General features: G+C 51.3%; 1 long non-coding RNA gene across 2 annotated transcripts; it reads right to left on the minus strand.

Moving 5' to 3' along the window:
• Window positions 1–18,465: 18,465 nt before the first annotated feature.
• On the minus strand, window positions 18,466–22,322 carry LOC117000881. 2 transcript variants are annotated; one of them, XR_004418866.1, is made up of 4 exons: window positions 22,282–22,322; window positions 19,878–20,001; window positions 19,609–19,683; window positions 18,466–18,928 (listed from the first exon to the last, which is right to left on the minus strand). It is a non-coding gene; the product is annotated as an uncharacterized LOC117000881 (long non-coding RNA). The 2 variants fall into 2 exon arrangements; XR_004418865.1 differs by lacking the exon at window positions 22,282–22,322 and having other exon boundaries at window positions 19,878–20,119.
• Between the last annotated feature and the right edge of the window lie 931 nt (window positions 22,323–23,253).

Consider the following 23,253-nt stretch of genomic DNA (forward strand, 5'->3'; position numbering starts at 1 on the left):
ATCTTCTCTTAATACAATGGATCATTTTTTGAATCCTTGTAAAATTTTTGTAGCCTCTCTGCCATGCAACAGACAACTTAAATACAAATTTTGTAAACCAGTTTTTCCTCATTTGTAGTGATGAACATATTTCTGCTAGTTTCACCCGATGCCCCCAAACCTCGATTGACAAGAGGCAGAGGATAACCACTCCCTGTTGGTCACAGCACTCGGGCTTTAGCAGACTTCACTGATTTTGTACCCTGTAGAGCTGCCCAAGTCCCAGGTCCCATTCGCAGTGCGTGGCTGTGCCGTGGCCCAGCAAATCCCTGTGTGAAGGGGATGCTCCGGGGGTGTCTGCAGGCTGCTGGTGACACACACAGCTGCGGGGACTTGCTGCTGGCTCCGCAGGAACAGCTGCCGTGGCACTCCCGGGCTGCCCCAGCGCAGCACCGACCGAGCAGCAACAGCCCGTGTGAGCCTGGAGCTGCTCCTGGAGCTGCTCCTGCCCGTGTGAGCCTGGAGCTGCTCCTGGAGCTGCTCCTGGAGCTGCTCCTGCCCGTGTGAGCCTGGAGCTGCTCCTGGAGCTGCTCCTGGAGCTGCTCCCGGCCTGGCAGGGCAGTGACAGCGTCCCGTGGCAGCAGGGGCTGGCTGCTGGCACTGCAAGGCGCCCTCCCTGCAGCGCAGCCTGGGAAGCCCAGGCTGTTCCCCGGCATCCCTGGCATCACTCATCACTGCTTCACACATCTTTTCTTCATCTCTCTTCCTCTACAATGAGAGGGGCAAGAACACTTTTGTCATCGGCTGGTGGGGAGAAACAATGGCTCTGCTCACGCTGGCACCTCCCGCGGGGGCTGAATCACCGTCACAAGGCCAATCAGCCTCCCGCCTGTCGCCCGGCTCCTTCACCACCGTGACTCATTCTGCAACGCGGATGGCAGCGAAGGGCGGATGCTACAACCTCCTCCCTACACCAGCCCGGGAACCAAACGGGAATCTGTGGCTGGGATCATCCCGGGGCAGGCGAGGAGGGCCCGGGAGGCAGCGGGGGCTCGGAGGGCGCAGCAGCTGCTGCCACGGCCCCGGGCACGCAGATTTCTGCTGCTCTGCAGCCCCTCGGGGGCTGGCTTCCTCCTTGCTAAACCCATCAGCCCATCCAGGGCAGGAGAGCTTGTCTTTCCTTGCTCAACAGAGGCTCCCCATGAGCAGCAATAGTTCTTGTGCCTTCCCGCGGTGTTTGGTTCCTGTGCCCGGGGTCAGCAGATCTCCGAGCCCGAGGGATGCTCTGCTCCACGGACCGCTTGTAATAGATTTAACCGGGCTGTAGGTGCCCACAAGGAGAAATGAACCGTGTCCTGGTGCGACACAGCTCTCACAGCTCATTCTGGAGGGCGGACCTGAAGGGATGCAGGCCCCGTGTGTACCCCCGGGCTGGACCCCAATCTCAGCCTCGCGCATCATCCCTGGGCACATCCATCCGCCCCCAGAGCCGGGGAGGCGGCATCGCACCTGCCGCGTGATGCATTGTTAAATCTGGGCTGCTGACTTCAAGTTAAGAAAGCTCAAAGCAGCCTGGAAACGTGTCTCCAGGAGCAGGGTACCACATGTGCCTTCTCTCCTTACTCATCGGCACTGAAACGCGCTGCCAGGCTGGTGGCGAAAAGACGACGCGGTACCAAGATTAGACACAAAATGTATTTTACAGGAGGGCTAAAACTAGTCTGAGGGTAATGAATATTACAACATGCTGCCTGTTGGAACATGCTAGAGGGCAATTCCTCCTTCCTCTGGCTTTGCCTTTGCCAAAGGAGCCCCGAGATGGAGTTGCTGCAGGGATTGTGTGAGCACCGGGTCACTCCCAGGGTTCAGGTGAGCAAAAGCACCTCTTGCAAGGGTGAGGAGGGTGCAGCTCTCTCTGGCCTATACTGAGGGGCAGCAGCACCTCCTCTCCCTGCTGGCCCCAGTGCACTCTGCCAGGGAGCACCTACAAACCAGCCCACGGCACTTCATCACTCTGAATGGATCACTCTGGCTTAACTCTTCACGTTTGTGTCTCTCCTGTGTTGCTGCTTGCCTCCCTGGTCCCCACAGCCACTCCTCCCCCAGGTTTCCTCACCTCCATCAGCACCCACAGCACAGCTCTGCAGTCCATGCCTTGTGGAGGCTCACAGGAGAGTTGGCAAATGGCCTTTCCTGAGCACACAGAGCTGCTGCACACAGGTGCTATAAGCTGCTATGGGATAATTATTGGTTTAGGCAAGAATTACCTCACTGCTCACAAAAATGATCAGGCAATTAAGCTTTAAGACACTTTGGAGATACTAGCAGTGATTATAATTGCCAGACAAATATTTTCTGGCAATAATAACATAGATTTTTACCAGGCTTTTTAAGCTTGGAGAAGAAGAAGGTATTTTTTTCCTACAAGCCTCCTCTCTGCAACATCAGTCAGTAAATCATTTTTACAGATTTTTTACAGTCCAAGCATTGCTGGGAAGGAGAATCTCTTCAGCTTGCACCCCTGTTTAGGCTCATCTGTGTATCATCTTACCTTTAATCATGCCTTTTGTGCCTAGATATCACCTATGTTTTCATACAAGCCATGTAATATAAGGCACAGGGCTTTCAGCTATTGCTGAGGAGCAGAGGGAGTTCTGCAGGCAACATTTCCATTACAAACTGACTATTCCATGGCTCATGCAGAATGGTGCAGGACGCAGCTGCCAAAGCCAGGACACCCCAGGGGAGCAAGGGCAGAGAGGAGCCTCCCCAGTGGCCCAGGTGTCCCCCAGCAGAGTCCAGGAGCTGGCACAGGGGCTGCAACACAGACAGTGCTGCTGTGAGGGGAGGGCTCAAGGTGCTTCACCCAGGAAGGTTACCTGTGATCACTCCTGTGGGGAGCCACAGAGGGTCTAGGAGCTCCCTGAACACCTATAAGGTGAGCAAATATGATGAGCTTTTCACCTCACTCTGCATAGCACAGCTGCTGCTGCAGGGAAAAGTTCAATGGCAAAGACTCTGGCAGGCAAGAAAGGATTCCCACTGCAGGGTGGCAGGAATCACTGGAAAAGCCCACAGCACACTCCATTTAGTGTGCCATGAGCTGCAGAGCAGTCCTGCACCCTCTCCGAGTATTTTCTGAGGGGGGAAAAGAAAATGGCATTGCCAGCATTACTGCAGTGCTCCACCAGGGAGTTTGTGAGGCCACCTGCCCCCGCTCCCATGGGGATTCGTGGCACCCACACAGGCTGGTGAATCACTGAGCCCAGGAGAAGTGGTTCTCCTGCAGTAATTGTCTTCCCCTTGCACAGTGATATCTGGCAACAGCACTGACAGCCTTCACTGTGGGGAGCCTCAGAGTGTCAGAGTTAGAAAATGGTGTTTGTACTCCTCCTGACCCTGGGCAGCCTTCAGTTGCTCTGGTCTCCAATTTTAAACCAATTAATAATGGGCTTGGTTAAAGATACTACAGACAGACTGATAAGTGAGCACAAATGACAGGGCTGCTATTTCACCAGAGGCTTATATTGGTATTGTGAACTGATGCTGAAGCTGGGGACACGGTGCTGGAGACAGTGGGTTCTCAGGCAGGACATTGGTGGTGCTCATTGTGGATAGGCACCCTGAGATACTTCATATTGTTTAAGGATGTGTTTCCAAAGCTGTTCATTGACAGTTCTCCCAACCTATTTCTTGTATAAACAAAATAACATTTGTTCTACACAAAAGACAGCTCCCACAATTTACAGCTGCTGCAAGGTTCTGTAAGCCTTTGAGTACTAAGTAGGGCATTATCAGCATTTCTGAAGGTTGGAAACAGTCTTGGATAGTGCAGAAGCCTTGGCGAAGGTGGCAGGAGTCTGAGCAGGGAGCTCACGACAGCCCAAGATGCCCGAGCTGCAGCCCAGGGAGGAGGCTCACAGCAGGGTGAGGGGTAGAGGAAAGACAAAGAGGGTTGCAAATCAGAGGTTGAAGAATATCTGGGGTCCTGCACAGCCACTGGCTGCTGCAGAGCTGGAAGGTGCTGCAAACACTGTGGGACCCAGACACAGCTACACCCGAGCAAACTCCAGGTGAGAGCCTGTCTGGAGGATGCCTTACAGCCCTGAGACACTTGGTGCTCAAACACGTGCCTGTCATGGTATAGGAGACTGGGAAGCAGAGGACATGTCTGATGGCACTGCCTGTTCCCAGCAGCTGGGCTTTGGGTCCTCACCTTGCTGCAGCTGGATGCCCTCTCCACACAGCACACCAAATAAAAGGCAGTCAGTATATGCCACACTGATAAGAAATTCCCTTCCTGGAGGGCTCCTTGACCAGCCCAGCCAGGCTTCCCTTCACCTCCCAGATGTTATGTGACCTCTGGAGCAACACTGTGTACCAAAAATGCTGCTTCTCTTCCCATCTGACAGGGAAAGGTTCTCTCCTCTCTGTCACTTGTCCATGTCCCCCAGCTGTAATGCTCAGTTTAATCAAAAACCCACCCCTACTTGCACATCAGGAACTCCTGCTGCAGAGAAGAGCAAGTTGGGCAGGTGTCTGTGCTCCCAGGAAAGACAAGAAGCTCAGGGATGGGAAAGGGAGCACGGCAGGCACCAAGTCCGGGGCATCAGAAGATTCCCCTCCGGAGGATCTCTGGGTAGTCCAGCCTCCCCATCACCAACCTCCGGGTCACTTTTCCCAAAAAAAGATGAAAGATCTCCAGAATAATACTTGGCACTCTTAGTTGTTCCCCCTGAGCCTGCTCAGCACTAATACAAACCTCTCTCCACAAGTAAAAGGCTGCAGATCTGCTTCTTGGGGCCAGGAGCTGCTGCTGGCAGCTGACCACGAGAGCCGGGAGCTGGAGGAGGGAGAAGCCACCAAACCCTCTGTGACTCACACAGAAACCACGCTGTCTGCATTTCCAGCCAGGCCTGTAATCAGGCTGCAGAAGGGCTGAGCCTGAAAGGGTAGGAGGGTGACAGATGTGCCTGTCAGAGGGGCCACAGCCCCTGCTGGGGGTCCCACAGCTTCTTCCCAACTGTGAAGACCCTCAGGCTGGGAGGAGCATCTCCAAACAGCCATGCCTGCATTTCCCTCTGGATACTCAGGGACTGCTGCAGATTCTTCAGTAGGTGTTGCCACTGACAGCACTCACACTTCCTCCAAAATTAGGTCTTTTAAGGAAAGTAATGTTTTAAAAATTTTGCTGTGGGGCTGCAATGTGTACCAATACAGTTACAGCTGAAGACACATCCACCACCTGGTTACTAGCTGGCTGAAATCCAGCTCTGCCTGTTTGCTGTCAGAAATCCTCCAAAACAGCTGTGACTGAGCTGATAGCAGCATTGCCAAAGCAGAATCCCTGTCTGCCCTCTGCTCACCACTGCAGTGCCTCAGAAGCTCCCATATCCTCCCGACTGCTCAAGGGATCAAAGCTGCCAGCTCAGCTCAAAGCACTGCCCAGACTGGAGCCTAAAGGACGTTTCAGCCAAGCCCTAAAAAAGTTTCATCTGCTTTCGTACTCACTGCAGTCTAACAGACAACCACGGGGCACTGGGTAATTCCTGGTGGATTCCCTTTCTCTCTGCTATATCAAAGCAGAGTGAATCCTGTCCAAAAAGCACATTTAAAAGATCTCAGCAATCCTGGCAGTCCCATCTCCATGCTGGGAGCTGGATGGCTGTGAGGGAGCAGCGCTTTCCAGGAGCAGGAGCTCAGCCTGGTGGGCATCCCCTGGACATGTCAGGCTGTATCACGCGTCCCACCTCCTCAGAGATCTGGCTATCAGCTGGGCTGGGAATTATGGTGCATTTTTTCCATTTCTGGGATGGAGTTAGCATGCCTGGATGTTTTTCCTAAAGAATTACACAAGAGGGGAAACAGCAGTCAGAAAACATAGTCCCTCCAGGGCCCCAACATTTCCTTGGAACAGGAAAGAAAAATGTCTAACGTTATTCTCAGACACCAGGGCATGAGTCCTGCCTCCCCAGTGTGACCCCCTGTACATGCCAGGCCACACTCCTGAGCCCAGCCTAGGGCCACCCACAGCCCCATTTGCTCCCAAGGAGCAGCATGAGCAGCAAACTCTCCATTGCAGGAAGGGACAGAGCGGCAAAACAAAGCTCCAGTGCTGCTGGGCAGAGCTGAGTGTGAGTGGGCACCAGAGCCAGGTCAGCTCCTGCACACAGACCTCGGGGCCATGTGAGAAGCTCTGGCATGGGCCTTTGCCAGGAACAGAGCGGGTGACCCTCAGTGCCATGTGGGACATGTGGCATTTGGATGGGATGCACGTCCTGGGAGGGCATCACAGCCCAGACACTGGCACGAGTGCCTTCTGCTCAGCACAGCTTGAGAGTGGCCACACCTAGAGGAAACCCCCAATAATTCATGTTGCTCCTCCTTCACACTCCACTTAGAGGAATTTCTGATGGATTTTGGTCTGGGTTTCTATTGTGGTGCAAACCAGAGCACAACTGCAGTGGGTCAGAAAGTCACAAGGCATCTGTGAGCAGGATGCAGCCACGGGGCTGGGAGTGAAGACTGTGGCACAGGGTCTGGGGGCAGCAGCCAGGGCCACAAAGGGCTCTTCAGGGTGGTGGCTGGGGCTCAGCCCCGGGGTGTGGTACCAGCCTGTGCCTGGCCAGCAGCACTGGTGCATGGCTCAGCTCTGTCTGTGCTTTGTGCCAGCACTGAATCGCTGCTGGCAGATGTGTCACTCCTTGTTCTCATCTGCGAAAGGGAACTTTTCAGGGCCTGGGGACGATTGTTCACCTCCACCCAGCATTCAGGACACCCAGCTGGGCCACAGCACTGATGGCAGGTGGCTGGAAGGAGTCCAGGGAATTCAATTCAGGGTCAGCATCCTGGGGACAGCCCGTCCTCCCCCGGCCCTCCAGTGGCAGCCAGAGCAGGACACACACACACCCATCCTATGGCAGGATCCCTGTAACTTCCTCAAGATGCCACACTCTCCCCCACTGGCATCCCTGCCACATCCCTGTGCCCATCTCATCCTGCAGCATCCCCTGCTGCCCAACAGAACACCCACCCACACCTCCGACAGCAACAAGTCTGCACAGGAAACCTACTTGTAGAAATAACAGCAGAAAAGAAAATCTGCCAGCCTCTTGAAAGCCCAGGAGCCCCTTGCTGCACCACCACCCCAACTCACACTGCCAAGCCACTCACTCATTAGTGCCTACAACACAGCTGCAAGTGCACTGATCTGGCTAAGAATTAGCCCAAGGGATCTCCCAGGAGCTGAGAAACAAGGAAAGAGTTCAGAAGGACTCGAAGGGTGAAAAGGAAGGGTTGCATATTTAGGAATGCTGTCCAGGCAGTATCAATCCAAGCAGGGCTGGGTTGGGTTGTGCTGGGGTTTGGGCCCCTCTCTCCTGGGCAGAACCCAGGTTTCCAGGTAGGCCAGTGGTGTTCTTTGTGGGAAGTGCTGCTCCAAGCAGGTGAGCTTCTTGCTGAGGGCCTCAGTGCTACAGAAAACTCCTGATAACAACACAGAGAGGTAGGGCTGTCCCAAAACATCAGCAAAGGGAATGCAAATCCCTGTCTCCATGGGGTGGAGGCTGATTCCCTCATCTGCAAAGGTTTCTGCCAAGCACAGCTGATCCACAAACAGCAGGCTCAGAGAGGCAAGGAGCAGGGTGGCATCCAGAGGAGTTTCAGAAAAAGCACTGCCAGACAGAGGAAAGCAGCTCCCTCTGCTCCAGCTGATCCAGCCCCCACTGCTGTGTGCCAGCACCTGGCCAGAGGCACATCCACTACAGCCACATCCACAGGCTACAGGGGGACAGCAGGGACCTCTCCACAGGGACAAGCAGCAGGACAGGAGGGTCAAGAGGCAGAGACAGGACAAAGAGGAAGGTGCTGAGCTCCATTGCTGAGTGTGGCAGCCTGAGTGCAGGCAGTGTCAGCGTGCCAGGAGCATCCCCGTCAGAGCAGATCACCCCATGTCCCAGAGAGCTGCTCCTGCCCTGAGCAGGATCATGGGCTCCCTCCTTTGGAGAGAGGGGTCAGGCTGGCATTGTAGGGATGAATCCAGCCCAGTGGGGCTGAAGACCAGCATTCTCCGTCTCCACTCCAGATGGAATGCACAGCTGTAGGCAGGGCTGAAATGGGATCCTGGGCCATGGTCAGGGTGGGGAGCCCTAGCTGGCCCTGGCAAAGTCCTAATGACCCATCAGAGAGTAAGATCTTTGGTTTTAAACTCAGTGCAGATTCAGAGGTGAGACATCAAGAATAACCCAAATAACCCATTTGCTTAACCAATCTATAATTTTTCTGGTCTCTCTGTCAGACCAGTCACAATTTCAGTCTCATGACAACAAATACCCCAGTTTCACTGTGTGGTAGATTGGATCTTGGTAAAGTTCCCCACAATACCTCCAAGATCTCAGATAGGGGAAGCACCAAATACTCACCCTCTTTTCACGGATATGACAGAAAGCTGCTGCTTTCTGTGCTAGTAATACCCAGCTCTGGGTGGGCTGGCTCAGATGCTCTAGCAGCATTAAGACTCCTAAGGCCTGAAAAACTGGCTGGAAGTCTCTGTGGCAACATGTTATCTCACAAGATTTATGGTTCATCCTGCTCCAGGCAAAGTCAGAAATACCACCACAGTGATCACTTCAGATATTACTGCATTTTTAGGCTACTGCTCTGACAGTCACAGCAGGGGAAGAAACGAGGATGGGAACATTTACACTTTCACCCCCAGCTCCAGCAAGGAGCTTTCTGGGGGTTTTGGTGTGTGGGTATTTGGAAAGGAGGCAAGCAGTCTCTGCTTGCTTCCCAACTTGCAACTCTGGTTGGAAAACAGAGCTCAAGGATGAATGCCTACACAAGATCAGGAGGGGGATTTTAGTTTTCTATTTCTTCCTTGGACATAAAAGACTAAATTAATGGGCTCTCTTCAGTGCCCCATTTGCTGATGGAGATATAAGCAGTGAGAACAAAGACCTCCGGGAGCAGCACATTGAAGCCTGTCAGACGAGCAAAGAGAGGACAGTCAAAGTCCCTGGCAAGGCCTGCACCTGTCTGGGTGGCTGCTGGGAGGCTGCAATTCCCAGGGCACAGCTCCTTAGCACCACAGATCCCAGCTGGTCTGTGGGTGGGCTGACCTGCTTGCTGCATGGATGAGAAACCAGAGCACCCCCGCTTTGGGAGGGCTCTGTTTCCCCAGGACTCATGTGGGTGGTGGCACAGGTCTCCCAAGCTTTTCTGCTGAAGGTAGAAATCACACCAAAAATTGCACAACCTTGTGATAGGGAAGGGAGGGAGAGGATGACTGGAGGAGGCTGTAGCCAGGTCTGCTCCCTCTTCTGGTTCATTATGGTGACAGAGCCCCAGAAAGTCAGAAATACTCATATGTGATCAGGGAAAGATGCTGACAAAAAGGCATCCTCAAATAACCACAAACAAAACACGATGTTAGCAAAAATTATTTTAAGATAACCTACACCTTAGCCAGACTCCTCACCCCTATGCTCCCCACAGACTGCAGGCAGCTGCCTGGAGGCAGAACAGCTTGATTCGTGGTTTTCAGGCAGCCCTTGAGGTACTGAGACTCTTTGCAAAGTGGAGAATGGAAGGCAACCATCTCCACTGTCCCTCACTGGTTGCAGGAGAGCTGCAGGATGGCACCTGTGACACTGTATGTCCCTCTCTGTACGGTGGGGGTGGAGGTCCCCAGAAACACAGGCCAAGCTGGCATCCCCATATTTGCCATCACCACCCTCTCTGCTGGCAGGGGTGGTGCTGAGCCTGCTTCAGGCAGTCTGTCCCTGCAGCTGACAGATGGAGATGTGCTGCCCCATCTGCCTGCCAGCATCAGGGAATACTCACAGCGCTCGCTGCACCCACCACCCAGGGAGGGTTGTGATGCTCAGGTGATAGCTGGTGACAAGCAAAGGCTGACCATTGACAGGTGCACGGGCTGCTCCTGGCCTTGGCATCTCCTGTTTCTTGCACTCCTGCTCAGTGAGCAAGAACTCCTTGCTTACTGCTTTGATGGTACCAGGCCAGCACTTCCTTTCATACAGGGAAGTGCCAGTTTAAGTCCACAGCACCCCAAGGCTGCACAGCAAACCACACATCACTGTTAGGAAAGAGGGAAGAGAAACCAGTGCAGTGATCCTGAGGGTATCTTCTCAGGGAAGTGTCATCAGATGTATGAGTTATGCTTATGATTCCCTTCTTGTTTCCTGGAGAGACTTTCTTTTCAGAGCCACAGACCTCAAAGTGACAGCAGTTCCATATACACCTTGAACCAAGGCCCCCCTGGCTTCAGGCCAACCTCAGAACAGACATGGATTTGACTTTGTAGATCAGCAACTGAGCCACTTGTATGTTTAGTTGAGGACCTATGTAATCGTTATTTATTTAATTCAATTAGGGAAAACATCCTGTGTTCTGCTGTTTAACAATGCCTGAACATGAGTGGTCTCTCCTGTTTTCTGTTTCCAGAGCAGTCCTGCTTCCAAACTGCCACTCCAGGGTAAGTCTCAGCCAGACGCACAGGGCTGAGACCCAGGAGGGAGCCTGAGCCAGACCTCTGCCAGGATGTGGGAGCTGAGGCATGGGCCTGGGAGCAGGTCTCCTGAAGGTGTGTGAACTTCTGGCTCTGAAACGATCTCCTGTTCAACCAGGAAATCCCTGCACTTCATCCTGATAAGGTGGCAGAAAGGAGTCACTAAATGCTGGTACTCACTACTACCCGCATCACCAGGAGCAAAAAGTGGGTAGGACTTCATGATTCCCACATTAATCTCAGAATGAGATGTAACAGCTGTAGTTAAAATTACTCCATCTCTGCTACTTCCCACCACCGAAGAGAAAGTTATTTTTAACTTCAGGTTGCCTAAGGGATACTGCACAGTGAGATCTGTTGCATCATTGCCAAGGGTATTCGCCTGGCATGAAATTTGGGAAGAGAGAGCCCTTCCTCCAGCCAGCTGGGACCAGACTCAGGTGTGTACGCTCTTACAAACTGATCCCTTCAGGCTCCCCAGCAGAAGCTGCCACTGAGGCAGCTTTGAGAGTACAGAGGACCCGGTGGCTGGCCAAGTCCTCTTTAGTTCTTTGCAGTTTTCAAATAAACTTGAAGCTATTCCAGGAGCTGCAGTGGCACTGTGCAGGCAGAGCTCAAGTGCTCTGAGTCAAAAGGACAGTCATGCAAACCCAGTAGGGATTAGCTTTTAATGCGCTTCTCAGGGCAAACCCTGAAATCGGGGGATTGCCAAGATCCCAGCAGAAAAACTAGCCAGCTTGCTGCCCTCCTGACCACAAATCCGCTGCCAACTCTCCCAGCGTCAAGAAAACTCTCACAGAAATGTTAGAACAGCTGTGGATGCACAGGAGCACCCCAACCATTGCCTCCCCATATGAAACCACACAGCTCCTTGTGACTTGCACTGCAGGGCAGTGGCACTGTCACATTTCCTCCGGCCCTAGCACGGTGGCACAGCTCCAGAGCTCCCTGGGGCCACTTCATGGGGGAGTTCAGAAGCCTCCAGGAGAAATACCATGTAGATGTGAGTGCAATTATCCCTGCTCAGCTTTATCCTTCTGGCTGCAAATGAACACTGTGCCGTTGAACACCTTTGCTCATTTACAGTAGTTTCACGATTATAAGCTGCACTGAGTATAAGCCGCACTTCCGGGTGCCAGCAACTTTTAACTCTTTGTCCATACATAAGCCGCACCTGATTATAAGCCGCACATTATAATACAGAGTGTGATAAAAGGTATCTGTTCTATCACCATCTGTTGAGGGTGGGGGCAGTGATCCTTATCTCAACGGCAGATATTCTGCTAATGGGCCATCCATCGAAACCAGGCGAGGCATTGTTCTTTATCTTTTCACAACCCATCCTTCCTCCAGCCAGTCATTTTCTGCTAATGGCCATTGAGTCCCCCTGTGTGACTGATAAAATTACTGCATCCCATTGAGAGTTGCTCCAGCCAGGGGGTAGAGCCCAACATTTCTTACCAAGATAAAAACAGAGGTTTTGGGACACTAAGGGAGCCCCTTTCTCCACTGGACTCCAGAGGAAAACCGGATTTCTCCACATCACCACTAGAACCCCGGAGGGAAACTGCACCTTGTACAGGAGCACTGCTCCAACTGAGCCACATCTGTCACTGCAGGAGGATGCAGCCACCATTTAATGGGACTGCTGCCAACACCCTGCCTGACGGGTGTCAGGTTGTACTCTGACTTTGTCAGGGTTTGCAGTTTGTTTCTTTGTAGTACTGCATTTATATTTGGATTTCCCTAGAAAAGAACTATTATTCCTAGTTCCCATATTCTTGCCTGAAAAACCCTTGATTTCAAAATTATAATAATTACAGTAATTTCACGACCATAAGGCGCACCGGACTATAAGGCGCACCCCCCAGGAGTCGGCAAAATTTGCAACTTTGTAGATTATATAAGGTGCACCAGACTATAGGGTGCACTTTTTTTTTTGCAGCGAGGCTCCGCCCCGAGCTCCCTCTGTGCGGTTTCTGGCCGAGGCCCCGCCTCAAGCTGGCAGCCATTGGCCCCGGGGCCCACCTGTATCCGGCAGGGCCGGGGCATGGCCGCCACCCCTCCGTGCCGCATCCACGGGGCCGGGGGGTGCCTCTGGAGGGAAAATAAAGATTACCCTTTGCCAAGTGGTCCCCTTTGATGGCCCCACCTTGAAGTGACAAATCCCTAGGCTACCTGAGCCAAAAGGTGATAATATAGATACTGCTGTCCCTCCACGACGCTGAAGTCCAATCCTTCTCCATACCAAGTGTCCCTGCTCCCACTGGTTTCACATAGCCAGCACCCTGGAAAGAGGAAGCATGTGAAGGATCACAAGTGGATTTTCCCTCCTGCAGCCAAGGACTTCTGTCAAGGAATGGGTGGAACTCTGAACAACCTGGGCTGGTGGAAGGTCCCGTGCCCATGGCAGGGGGATGGAACTGGAGGATCTTTAAGGTCCCTTCCAACCCAGACCATTCTGTGATAGAGGATTACTGATTTCTATGAAGGGTTGACAGCAGTGCCAAAATGCAATCCCCCACTTCCTGGTGCCTAGAGGAGTCCTTCCCCTTTCCCCCCAAATAAAGGTATCCACCTCTTCCCTCTGTACCTGGAAGTGTTGCAGTGGGAGAGTTAAGCAGGTTTATTTTGATGCACTCCAAGTCTCAGCAGGTTTGAGCTGGCCCTGTTTTGCCACCACAGTACCCTGGGCTTACATGTTCCAGAGCAAACCATGTGTTCTTTGTGCAGCAGCATTGGAAGCCTGGTGGAGGGCATCAATTTTACACTCTTTTCAGCTCCCATTCAAAAGGGAACTGACAAATGGATTCTAGGATTGATGTGTACCAGAAGATACATTCTTTTTGAAGACCCCCAGCTGTTTTCAGGACTGTGTAACAGTCCTTCCCTAACAATCTCATACACCTTTATATTAGATCATGAAAAATTTCATATCAGAAAAATGCTCTTTTCCAGACCTAGCTGCAAGGATAGCTGCTTCCTTCCTCCCTCTGCATTTCCTCCCTCATATTTTACACATGCAAAGGCATATACATTCTTACTCCTTTCTGCCGTCCTTACATGGCTGCAGTTTTGATTTCATTGATTGCACACACCAGTGTCTGCAGAGCTGCCTTAAGTAAGTCGAAGCCGTTGGGAATTCAAGGTGAATACATTTTTCTCCTTCAGATACGTTGTTTTAGTTAAAAGCCATTCCGGCTGCTCCATAACAAAACCTGACACAGTGGGCCCCGTTGTCCGGCTCTTGGCCAAGGTAGCATGTATGGAATAAGCGATGAATTGCAAAAAGGGCCTAAAAGCCAAGCTGTAACTTCACAAAAAGGCCATCAAAGCTTATATCTAACTACATATTTATTTTAAATGAATCATGATATAAAAGCATTAATTCAGGCTTCTAATTAATTTTCCAAAGAAACTGTAATATACTCCCAAAAATCAGCTGCTTCGACCCTGTGGAGCATCTCTCATGAACCAGGTGAGCAGGACTTTGTCTGAATCTCTCTTTGCATTTCCAGATGTTCACATGATTTATTTACTGAGGTCCCACCTTTCCATAGGAAATAAACCAGATCTGGAGCTGTGTTGAAAACAACTTTTCACTTTTACACTCTTTCTTTTCCAACAGCTTCACTTTTTGGGGGGTTTTACCTCTCTAGCTGGTCAGCCCCAGATCCCAGCACACTGACAGGGATGTTCTGTTCCAGCTGGTCCGTAAGTGCCGCGTGCTGGCCACGGACAGGGAGCCGGCGGAGACGCTGCACTCTGGGAATCTTCATCCCCAGCCGGGCGCCGCCCATCACCTTCCAGCTTCGAGCAGGTTGGTGCAGCTGCTTTGGGACCTGCTCGGGGGTTTTTATTCTCAGGGGGAGTGTAAGACAACACGTGTATATCTGCTCTTGGTTCTGGTCGTGGGTCTCTAGCAGCGACTGGGACACACGGGGGTCACCGCGGTGTCCCGCAGGCTGCAACGCGAGCCCCACCCACCACGCGAGCCCCTCCCCCCCCACGGGAGACCCCACCCCACGAGAACCCCCCCCCCCCCCACGCGAGCCCCAGGCGGGATCCCCCCATGCGAGCACCCCCACGCGAGCCCCACCCCCCACGCGACCACCACGCGAGGCCCCACCCACGAAAGCCCCCCACACGAAAACCGCCCCCCCACGCGAACTGCCCCCCCCACGCGAACTGCCCCCCCCACGCGAACTGCCCGCCCACGCGAGCCCCCCACCCCCCCACGCGAGCCCCCGGCCACGCGACCGCCACGCGAGCTCCCCCCACGCGTGAACCCCCACGCGTGGCCATCCACTAGTGACCAACGAGACCCCACGCGAGTTTTTCCCACGCGAGATTTTTCCACGCGAGATTTTTCCACGCGAGTTTTTTTCCACGCGTGTTTTTTTCCACTCGAGATTTTTTCCACGCGAGTTTTTCCCACGCGAGTTTTTCCCACGCGTGTTTTTTTTCCACGCGAGATTTTTTCCACGCGAGTTTTTCCCACGCGAGATTTTTCCACGCGAGTTTTTTTCCACGCGTGTTTTTTTCCACTCGAGATTTTTTTCCACGCGAGATTTTTCCACGCGAGTTTTTCCCACGCGAGTTTTTCCCACGCGTGTTTATTCCACGCGAGTTTTTATCCACGCGAGATTTTTCCACGCGTGTTTTTTTCCACGCGTGATTTTTTCCACGCGTGTTTTTTCCACGCGTGTTTTTTTCCACTCGAGATTTTTTCCACGCGTGATTTTTCCACGCGAGATTTTTCCACGCGAGTTTTTTCCACGCGTGTTTTTTTTCCACGCGAGTTTTTCCCACGTGAGATTTATCCACGCGAGATTTTTCCACGCGTGTTTATTCCACGCGAGTTTTTTTCCACGCGTGTTTTTTCCACACGAGATTTTTTCACGCGTGTTTTTTCCACGCGTGTTTTTCCACGCGAGTTTTTTTCCATGCGTGTTTTTTCCATTTAGGGAATTGGACCGTAGATATTTTGGGGTGGGGGAGTGGATTTTTGGGGGCTCTGGGGGCCCACTCCAATTTTTTGCAGTTTCTTGCACGAGGGACGTTTTCAAGGGGCCTCCGCACGCCAGTAATTATCGTTAATGAGCCCACGTTAATCAGCGGCGCTTCCTCGCTCCGCAGTCCTCCCCCCGCGGCGCCGCGGGTCAAAGGCTTCGTCATTTCTTCTTCCCCATCCCCCTCCCCGCTCCTCCTCCTTCTCCTGTCCCATTTAGACCCTCCTAGGGCAGCCCCAAAACTGCCGCGTTTTACCCCAAAACTGCCCGCCCGGCCGAGGGGGGCCCCGTGTGGGGAAGGGTCCCGTTTTTGGAAGGTCCCGTTTTTTGGGAGAAGTCCCCATTTTTGGCGAGGGGTCCAGGCCTTGTCCGAGCCCCTCGGGCACTTCACGCACACCCTGGTGCGGGCGATGTTTCCCCCCGGGGGGAATCGGGAGGGGGCTTGGGGGGTGGGATCAGCAGGGAAACCCTGGGTGGGGTTGGAATTGGGGCGGGGTGGGTCCTGGAGCTGCTTTGGGACCCCGAGGATGGGGAGAGGGGTTGGAATTTGGGGGGCGTTATTTTGGGGGTCCCGAGAGCTGGGGGGGGGTTCTGACATCCCCTGAGCCCCGCCCCCTTCCCTCCCCCCCTTGTTTTGGATCTCACATTTCAGGGGTGGCTGGGGTGCACTGGGGGGCTCTGGGGGGTCTCTGTGGATTCTGTGGTGGGTTCGTGCCTGGTGTCCCCCCGCCCCGTGACCCCCTCATGACCCCCCTGTCCCCCTCCCCAGCTCGGGGGGCTCTGGGGCGTCTCTGTGGATCCGGGGGGGGCTCTGTGGGTTTGGTGGGGCTCTAACCCGGTGTCCTCCCTCGGTGACCCCCCCCATCCCCCCCCAGCTCGGGGGGCTCTGGAGGATCTCTGTGTGTTCAGGGGTCTCTGTGGTTTCTGGGGAGTCGTGCCCACTGTCCCCCTCCGTGACCCCCCCCATGTCCCCCCCTGACCCCCATGTCACCCCCTGCCCCCCCCGAGCTCGGGGGGCTCCGGGAGGTGCTGGAGCAGCTCCAGCTCCGGGCGCTGTCGGTGACGGACGAGGGGGCGGCGCTGGACCAGGGGGACGTTCTGTTCACCGGTGAGTCTGGGACCCCCGGGAATCCCCCCTGACCCTCCAGGGGGTCCCAACCGCCCCCTGCCCTCCCCAGGCCAGGAATTTTTTGTGGGAATCTCGCCCTGGACCAAGCTGCGAGGGGCTGAGGCCGTGGCTGACACCGTCAGGGTGAGACCCCCGGGGGGTTTGGGGGGACTCAGATCCCCTGGGGGGGTTGGGGGGGCTCTGGGTGGGGTTTGGAGGGAATTTCGGAGGAAATTTGGGAGTTCAGACCTGCAGAGGGTTTGGGGGGATCTTGGGGGAAATTCAGGGGGCTTTGAAGAATTTTGTGGGGAATTTGGGGGCAATTTGGGGGGGCTTAGGGGGCAGTTTGGGGGGGCTCTGGGTGGTTCAAACCCCCAAGAAATTTTGGGGTTCAAAGCTCTGGGGGGTTTGGGGGAAATTTAGGGGGATCTTGGGGGAATTTGGGGGGCTTTGTGGGGAAATCTTGGGGAATTTGGAGGGTTTTAGGGGGCTTTGAGGGAGCTCGGGGTGGTTCAGACCCCCAAGAAATTTTGGGGTTAAGAGCCCTGGGGGGTTTAGGGGAATTTGGGGGGGCTTTGGGGGAAAAATTTAGGGCACTTTGGGAGGAATTTGGGGACACTTTGGGAGGGCTTTGGGGGAAAAATTTTGGGCACTTTGTGGGGAAATTTGGGGGAAATTTTGGGAGGCTTTGGGGAAAAATTTTGTCGGGGCTTTGGGGAAAATTTTGGGGGTGCTTTGTAAGGGAGTCTTTTTGTAAGGGAGTCTTTGGGGGAAGGGGGGTCTCCTCGGTGTCTGCAGCAGTTCCAGGGGGGGTTTCTGGGGGTCCTGACCCCCCCACACACCCCCTCCCCAGGACTTCACGGTGCCCGTGGGGGGCGGGGGGCACCTCAGGGGCTTCCTGAGCATGGCTGAGCCCCAGACCATCGCCCAGGGCTGCAGCCACGGCGCCCAGCGGGCCCTCAGGGTGGGGAGGGGCTTTGGGGGGGGGAGGAAATTCCAATTTGGGGAGGGGGCTCCCGGAATTTGGGGAGGGGTCAGCCAGGAACCACGTAGTGAACCACGGAGCCGCGGATGAGGCGGTTCTTGACCGACAGCTGGGCAGGGGGAGACCCCTCCCAAGGGGGCTCCAAAAAACTCAATGAGACCCCTGAAGGGGCCCCAAAATTCAGTGAGGCCCCAAATAATCCAGTGAGACCCCAAAAATCCGGGTGAGACCCCCCAAAAATCTGCTGAAACCCTAAAAATCCGCTGGGATACCCAAAAACACACTGAGACCCCCAAGCAACCCCCAAAAACCCAGTGAGACCCCTAAAAAACCAGGTGGGACCCCCAAAAACACACTGAGACCCCCAAATTCCCCCCAAAATCCCACAGAGACCACCCAAGGGGCCCCCAAAATTCGGTGAGGCCCTCCAAAAACCCTCGAGACCCCCAAAATCCCACTGAGACCCCCAAAGGGCCCCAAAAACTCAATGAGACCCCCGAGCAGGCCCCAAAATTCGGTGAGAGCCCAAAAACCTCTGAGACCCCAGAAAGGCCCCAAAAACTCACTGAGACCCCAATCGGCCCCCAAAAAACCTGGTGAGACCCCCAAAATCCAGGTGAGACTCCCAAAAATCTGCTGAGACCCCTAAAACTCCGCTGGGATACCCAAAAACACACTGAGATCCCCAAGCAGCCCCCAGAAACTTAATGAGACCCACAAAACCCACTGGGATCCCAAAAATCCTGTTGGGACCCCTGAACAGCCCCCAAAAAACCCAGTGAGACTCCAAAAACACACTGAGACCCCCGAATTCCCCCCAAAATCCCACTGAGACCCCCCCAAAAACCCCCCGAGCCCCCCACCCCGCACCATGTGCGGGTACTTCTTGGGGTCCATGACGCTGATGTCCATCAATTTGATGTTCAGGTACTGGGGAGAGAGCAAGGGGGGGGTCAGAGGGGTCTGAAAACCCCCATTGACCCCCCCGGGACCCCTCACTCACCTGATCCACTGAGTGCAGCGTCCCACGGATGCTGGGGAGAGACACGGGGGCATTTGAGGAGGGGTCTCAGAGGGGCCCTCACAGAGACCCCGCCTGCCCAGCAATCACCGCACAGAGATCCCCACCAATCCCTGGCACTCCCAAAATCCACCCCCCTGACAATTCCAGACCCAGAGACTCATTCCCATCCCCACTGTGGGTTGAACCCCTGCACTTATCTGTCAGAGATCGAGGTATTAGAATCCAGGTCAGGTGAGAAGAGCTGTTCCATTATCTGGGAAACTCCTGCCATCACTGGGTTGTTGTCTCTTAGCTACAATAAAGAAAACCAGGCATCGGTGCATTCTCTCAGTAGCATCCAAGCCAAACCCTGATAATTTCACCACTCACCATCTCCCAAGAATGCCCGGAGATTCACCGCAGCTGCTCGATTATTGCCTTCCCCCCACTCCGGCCCCCACCGACTACAGAGCGATCCCCAGCCCCGGCCACCTCCTTTGTCCATGGGCCATTACCTTCTCCATGGGCCATTACCTTCATCGATGGGCCATTACGAGCTGGGTGCGGCCCGAGGAGCTTTCTTTAGCATGATAATGGCAAGAAATGCTACAGCGAGAAAGAGTAGGGAAAAAAAGCCCCCAACCCCCAAAACCGGGGCAGCACCAGAAAACAACGTGGAAAAGGCAAAATGAGCGTGTTTTTGCCAGAAAATGAGTAATAATATTAATCAGAACTTCTGGAGAAATTTAGGAACATCACTTTCATGTGATAAATACAGGCCATGCCCGTCCTTCCAGCCCAGGTGAAAACAGGAAGGAAAACTACAGCAACAGCAGAGTCTCTTATTTGGATGTATTTCCTAAAGGCTCTGTACTGTACCCTGCCCAGCTCAGGAACTGGAACTGCTCTCGCAGGACACAGTGTCTGAAGGAACGCTGGAGCTGTGACATTAAAGCCACCAAAACCAATGACTAAATAGAAACCGATCCTTACCTGGTTCGATGTCCCAATCTCTGGCTCGTGCTCACGCGGGTTCCCTGCTCCAGCACGCAGCCCCCGAGACCTGGGCTACCAAGCAGAAGACAAGGGGTTAACAAAGCTTTGGACACATTCTGTCCTCAGAGTAGTTAGACAAAACATCCATCAATGTGGATTTTAATAAGGACAGCTTGTACCTAGGCTTGCAATGGACTTTTGTATGTTATTACTGCAAAGTCTGTTTGTACTTATTTTGATATTAAAAGTGTTTAAACAAGACTTACCGTGAGCTCTGCACCCTGCCCTGCTCCAAGCCCCAAGGAACAGCTGGATATCCTCGCACCCGTCCAGGCTGAGGCAGCTCTCACATAGGCAGAGTAGTTATAAAAGCATCCCCAGATTCATCAACTGAAAATCAGATTTTCTGACAATTAAAATCAGCTTTAAGCAAAAGAATTGAGTTATATCCATAACTATAAACGAGCAAAGATGCAACGTCTTTTATCCTACAGACACTTTACAGCTGAGTTTCTAACAGAGTATGACAAATACCTTGTAGCTTCAAGAGAACTGAAACAAGCCTTTAGCAGCTGCGTGGTACAGCTTCTTAAAGCAGCCTGTAGAACATTAAAATATGGCCCTGGCAGTTACTGTTTTTGCAGCCTTTTTAAAGGACTGAAAGTTTTCAGATTCAGTGAGGCTAATCAGTCTGTGGAATATGAGCAGGAGCTTCTGTTCAAGGTTTGTTATAAAATCAATTATTCAGGTAACATAGGAACCTCTTCACAGCCCAGACACAAACGTGTATTTCCCATTATGGAAAAATCAATGTACTGTGCTGGCAGTGCTGTGTTCTGCAGCTCTGTTCTCACACACACTCGGAAACACCTCGGCACACACAGACACAGCCGGACACGTGCACGCTCAGAAACGCTCAGTCACACTCATGCACACTCGGACACTCAGAAACAGACACACATGGACAGAATAAATATAAAAAGCGATATATGGCTCACCCTATATATAATAGGTGATATAAAACATGTCCCCCTATGTAATAAGTGAAATATCACATGTCCCCCATGGAAAAAGTCATAAATCACACGTCCCTCATATAATAAATGAAATAATTAACATCATTAAAAGAATCTAAAGTACTAGAAAATAAAAAAAACCACTATCACGGAAAAAAAAATAAAACAAGACCTAAAAACAAACCAAAACCCTACTTTAAAAATCCACCCTGTAAGTATCCATGTTCCCTAAAATAAAACTAATAAAAGACACCAAAACAGCCAATCAATCAATTAAACTACAAAAATAAAAATAGCACAAATAAACCTAACTTAACAACACAAAACTAAAATTACTCCTAACTCAATGAACTCGTTATGCCTCAAACCATCAAAACAAAAATACCACTGATAAATACACACAAAATCAAAAGATAAATTTAACCATAGAGTATCTCCCAAATTATCCATAACTATAAAACATGTATTACAATCAAACAAACCAAATAAATAAAACCCCTATGATATAATAATAAACCAACATAAACATACAATAACACCCCATATATAATGTTCCAATTATATTATTTTAAAAAGCCTAATAAATTAGCTATGACATGACCTCAAACCCACCAAAACAACCGCTACATACTCACAATAATAAAAACTGTCACAAAACAATAAAAACCCATCCTCCGCCTTATGCTACAGCCCATAACACCATCGTAAACCTTATAAACATATCCTTTAAAAACAACACCCCACCAAAAAAAAACCAGTAAAACACAATTCAAAGAAAATCTTATCAATACCAAAACTAAGACCTTATCATACACCATGTATAAACAAAACAAAACAAAACTATACATTATATTATGGAAAACCATCTTAAAAGCACTACATTTAAAAAACCCTTTCAAATATTAAAAACTGCATCTAACAAAAGCCGTCTAATAAATTCACAACCAAAACTCCACCAGCAGAGCCAGTCCTACCCAAAATCCCCATCACACATATCAAAAGTCTATTTTAAAAAGCTACTTCAATTCATCCTACCTCAAATACAAAGCCATCCATAAAGTAACCTTCATTCAAACCCAAAATTGCACACAGTCAATAACACCAAAAAATAAAACAACACACTATATACCACCAAAAAATAAAATACTGAATTAAAACCAAATATAAATACTATTATTTATTAAAGAGCACAGTCACAATCTATACTTCACTGGAACTAAAACTAAATGTATATATACAATTAAAATGCATTATTTTCGTCATATACTGATTATATAAAATAATAAAGTGTACTAGAAGGATATTATAATATCCTCTATCATCTTCCAATAAACTCTCTCTCAACTGTATAGGCTAACACACACATACAAAAAAAAAAACCTAAAAAAAAAATCTAGTTTTTACTTCTCATTCATTGGCTGTTATAGATAATAACCAAATCAAGCCGAATTAAATAAATTGCCTTTACTGCCCGCCCCCCCCGCTCTGGAAGTGGAGGGCACAGGGGACCCGCAGCTGTCCCCCCCTCTTCTCCAAATCTCTATGCAATAATGGATTCATTTTTCTTTAGACTTATTTCTCTTATCGGGACTCCCCTCCCCGTATTCTATCATTTAACCCAGCGGGCTGTCCCTTGTTATTTCGGACAACTTACCTTTTTTTTTTTATCTTTTTCGGTTTCTCCGGGGTTTTCCTGGGGTTTGTTCTTTTTCTGTATTTTTTCTTCAAAAAAAAACATCCCAAGCTACTGTTATAGATAATAACCAAATCAAGCCGAATTAAATAGTAAAACAGCAACCAAAAATACGGTCTTGGGAAGCCACAAACTAAACAGGGCAGCACCGAGCGCGGGAATCGGTGCCGGCTGAACACACACGCTGACCTGACCTGCATGGCATCAGATCAGCCTGTGTTCACACTGCCGTCCCGGGGAACCAGATTTTATACAGATTTTTCTGGCCTGAGGCGAGTGTTCCCTTTGTTTCTGCTGAGGATTAAACCTTTTCTTGGTGCAGCCCGTCGATGAGGGCTGTGTCTGCTCTCTATTCACGTGTAATTTCCTTGGGAGTGCTGTTTTCTCACTTATGGGAACCGGTGATGGGCTCTGATATGGGGTACTTGACAGTCCTTTATCGATGATCTTTCCCGTCTGGTTGTTCCAGGATCCTTGAGCTAGGTTTGCTGAGATGCTAATTAAGGCCTTTGTCTATGGCTTCGGGTGTGGGTGGCAGTGGCTGACAAGTTCTCTTACTTTATTTATTTTATACAACTTTCTTATATATAAACACGAATTATAACAACATATATCACAATCCTTCCCCTTCTATATAACCAAATTAATTTGTGTTCCCTTTTTAATTTTCTTCAGATTTATCACTGCTATTCCATCCCTTCATTGACTCTTCTCGATAATTTATGTAAGGGAGATTATTTTTTCCTATTTGTTCTTCAAATTTTGTAAGTGCCTTTACTGCACTGGTATTTACCTTTCCTTCTCCCGATTTCAGTAATTTGGACGCTTTACCATTCACTCTCCCAGATGTAAGTTCTGGGTCCATGGGCATAGCGGCTCTTTGCATGCCCTGCACCACTGAGTGTATTAATTTGATGAGACAAGGTATCAAGC

The sequence above is a fragment of the Catharus ustulatus genome, chromosome 10 (genome assembly GCF_009819885.2).
Source record: "Catharus ustulatus isolate bCatUst1 chromosome 10, bCatUst1.pri.v2, whole genome shotgun sequence".
In the NCBI taxonomy this organism is placed as follows: Eukaryota; Metazoa; Chordata; class Aves; order Passeriformes; family Turdidae; genus Catharus; species Catharus ustulatus.